The 3,598-nt window shown below is 47.9% G+C and overlaps 1 pseudogene; it reads left to right on the top strand.

The window, feature by feature from the left end:
- The first annotated feature begins 112 nt into the window (after nucleotides 1–112).
- On the top strand, nucleotides 113–1,561 carry LOC129528214 (N-lysine methyltransferase KMT5A-like; annotated as a pseudogene).
- The last annotated feature ends 2,037 nt before the right edge of the window (nucleotides 1,562–3,598 follow it).

The following is a 3,598-nucleotide window of genomic DNA, read 5'->3' as shown; positions in this document are numbered from 1 at the left end:
GGGGCGCTGCCGGCCCTTCCCCGGGGCGCCGCGGCAGCGCTGGTGGCGGCGGCAGCAGCAGCGGCAGCGGCAGCGGTGGTGGCCCGGTAGCGGCGGCGGCTAGGGCGCGGGGCGCGCTGCCATGGGCCTGGCCGGGCTGCAGGCAGGAAGATGTCCAAGCCCCGCGCGGTGGAGGCGGCGGCGGCGGCGGTGGCGGCGGCAGCGACGGCCCCGGGCCCGGAGATGGTGGAGCGGAGGGGCCCGGGGAGTTCCCGCACGGACGGGAGAACGTATTTACCGGGCAGTCAAAGATCTATTCCTACATGAGCCCGAACAAATGCTCTGGAATGCGTTTCCCCCTTCAGGAAGAGAACTCAGTTACACACCACCAAGTCAAATGCCAGGGGAAACCATTAGCCGGAATCTACAGGAAACGAGAAGAGAAAAGAAATGCTGGGAACGCAGTACGGAGCGCCATGAAGTCCGAGGAACAGAAGATCAAAGAAGCCAGGAGAGGTCCCCTGGTACCTTTTCCAAACCAAAAATCTGAAGCAGCAGAACCTCCAAAAACTCCACCCTCATCTTGTGATTCCACCAATGCAGCCATCGCCAAGCAAGCCCTGAAAAAGCCCATCAAGGGCAAACAGGCCCCCCGAAAAAAAGCTCAAGGAAAAACGCAACAGAATCGCAAACTTACGGATTTCTACCCTGTCCGAAGGAGCTCCAGGAAGAGCAAAGCCGAGCTGCAGTCTGAAGAAAGGAAAAGAATAGATGAATTGATTGAAAGTGGGAAGGAAGAAGGAATGAAGATTGACCTCATCGATGGCAAAGGCAGGGGTGTGATTGCCACCAAGCAGTTCTCCCGGGGTGACTTTGTGGTGGAATACCACGGGGACCTCATCGAGATCACCGACGCCAAGAAATGGGAGGCTCTGTACGCACAGGACCCTTCCACGTGCTGCTACATGTACTATTTTCAGTATCTGAGCAAAACCTACTGCGTGGATGCAACTAGAGAGACAAATTGCCTAGGAAGACCGATCAATCACAGCAAATGTGGGAACTGCCAAACCAAACTGCACGACATCGACGGCGTACCTCACCTCACCCTCATCGCCTCCCAAGACATGGCGGCTGGGGAGGAGCTCCTGTATGACTATGGGGACCGCAGCAAGGCTTCCATTGAAGCCCACCCGTGGCTGAAGCATTAACCGGTGGGCCCCGCGCCCTCCCCGCCCCACTTTCCCTTCTTCAAAGGACAAAGTGCCCTCAAAGGGAATTGAATTTTTTTTTACACACTTAATCTTAGCGGATTACTTCAGATGTTTTTAAAAAGTATATTAAGATGCCTTTTCACTGTAGTATTTAAATATCTGTTACAGGTTTCCAAGGTGGACTTGAACAGATGGCCTTATATTACCAAAACTTTTATATTCTAGTTGTTTTTGTACTTTCTTTTGCATACAAGCCGAACGTTTGTGCTTCCCGTGCATGCAGTCAAAGACTCAGCACAGGTTTTAGAGGAAATAGTCAAACATGAACTAGGAAGCTAGGTGAGTCTCCTTTCTCCAGTGGAAGAGCCAGGACCTTCCCCCTGCACCCCCGACATCCACGGACGGGGTGTGAGGAAGACGCTGCCTCCCAATGGCCTGGACGGGATGTTTCCAAGCTCTTGTTCTCCTAACGTCTCGACAGGCGCTCACTGAAGTGTATGAATATTTTTTAAAAAGGTTTTTGCAGTAAGCTAGTCTTCCCCTCTGTTTTCTCGAAAGCTTACTGAGCCCTTGGCCCCAAGCACGGGCCGGGCATAGATTTCCTCTTCCACAAGCTGCCGCTTTTCTGGGCACCTTGAAGCATCAGGGCGTGAAATCAAACTAGATGTGGGCAGGGAGAGTGTTGCTTACCTGCCCTGCTGGGGCAGGGTTTCCTGAAACTAGGTTAATTCTTTATAGAAATGTGAACACTGAATTTATTTTAAAAATAATAATAAAAATTAAAAATAATTAAAAAAAAAAACCACAGAAAACAACTTACATGTATACAGGTCTTGAAGTGAGTGAAGTGGCTGCTTTTTTTTTTTTTTTTTTTTTTTTTTTTTTTTGGCTTTTTGTAGAAGAGATTGAGAATGGTACTCTAATCAAAAATAAAGTTTTGTAGTGGAACCAGAGATTACTTACCTGACATCCACCCCCATTCCCCCTCATCCTGCTGGGGTTGAAAGTTCCAGACCTGCTGTCGAGGCCTTGTGTTTGTCAGATACCCAGTGTCCTCCTGCAAGGATGCAACTGAGCTGAGGTGTGAGCCTAGGAGCCCAGGACCCCTGACCCCAGCCACTGCTGCCAGCCTCAGAAAGGCACCCAGGTGTGCAGGGGAGCACACAGGGCCCGGCAGCCCCCAGGAATCAAGGATAGGGCTAAGGTTTTCACCTTAACAGTGAAGGCAGGAGGAATAGGTGGCTGCTTCCTCCCGCCCTTCACAGAACTGATTCTCACACACTGTCCCTTCAGTCCAGGGGGCCGGGGCTCAGGAGCCATGACCTGGTGTCTCCTGCCCACCCTGGTCCCAGGTAAATGTGAATGGAGACAGGTATGAGAGCCTGTCCTCATCTTTGATTTTCCCCCCAACCCCACCTCGGGCCTTACGACGGTGTTACCTAAGAAAGTCTTCCCTCCCACCCCCTCCCCCATGCTAGCCTGGTCAGTGGTCAGCAAATTGGAAGAGGATCCGACGGGAGTATAAATGTGAGACACAATGTCTTGATTATACCTGTTTGTGGTTTAGCTTTGTATTTAAACAAGGAAATAAACTTGAAAATTATTTGTCATCATAAAAATGAAACAAATTAAAATATGTATTGCCAGGAAAAAAAAGATAATTAGGTATGTGTGTGCATGGTTTTTAACAAAATAATAATAAGCATAAAAGAAAATAATCCAGTTGATGAGAAAAGAAGAAAAGACTGACAAGAGGACCCCTATGGCTACTTTTTACTTCACACTTGAAGAGAAATATTTTAAATATTAAAACATATAAATAAAAAGTAAAGGAAATTATTACAAGGCTCAGAGAAAGAATAGTTTTAGCAGCTGAGAAAAGGTTAAAGGTTAGTCTTAAAACTTTACCACTTGTTTAAAATCAGAGCATCATAGGTTTTTATTCTCTTTACTAAAAACAGAACTATGGGAGAATGAGATTAATAAGAATATCTTGATACTATGAATGTTTAAACACAACACAAGCAAACACCGGTAGTTTCTGGAATCCCTAGCAATGGCCACTACCCACCCACACAAGGCCAGTCTACATGAAGGCTGGGAGCCCACTGAGGCAGCCTCAGAAATCAGCTAAGCTTAAAAGGCTATGCTCCAGGAAGATGTGAGAGGTCCCATCCACTGACTTTTAGAAACACAATTTCAACAGGGAAAAGCCATTTAGGGAAATGCCAGCCTTTATACCTGAAAAACCCAGATGGCAAATCCTTAATAATGCACTTTATGATTTAAAATCCTCCCATAAAAGACCAGCTCTCCTTAAGTGAGATTTCAAGGCAGGCATCTATCTACCCACTTCTTCTGGGACTTGATTCCCACACAAGAGCAAACAGCTTTCTGGGATTCCT

Source organism: Gorilla gorilla, chromosome 17 (assembly GCF_029281585.2).
Source record: "Gorilla gorilla gorilla isolate KB3781 chromosome 17, NHGRI_mGorGor1-v2.1_pri, whole genome shotgun sequence".
Lineage (NCBI taxonomy): Eukaryota > Metazoa > Chordata > Mammalia > Primates > Hominidae > Gorilla > Gorilla gorilla.
Note: the sequence above shows the minus strand (reverse complement) of the source record. Positions and strands in the feature narration are given on the sequence as shown.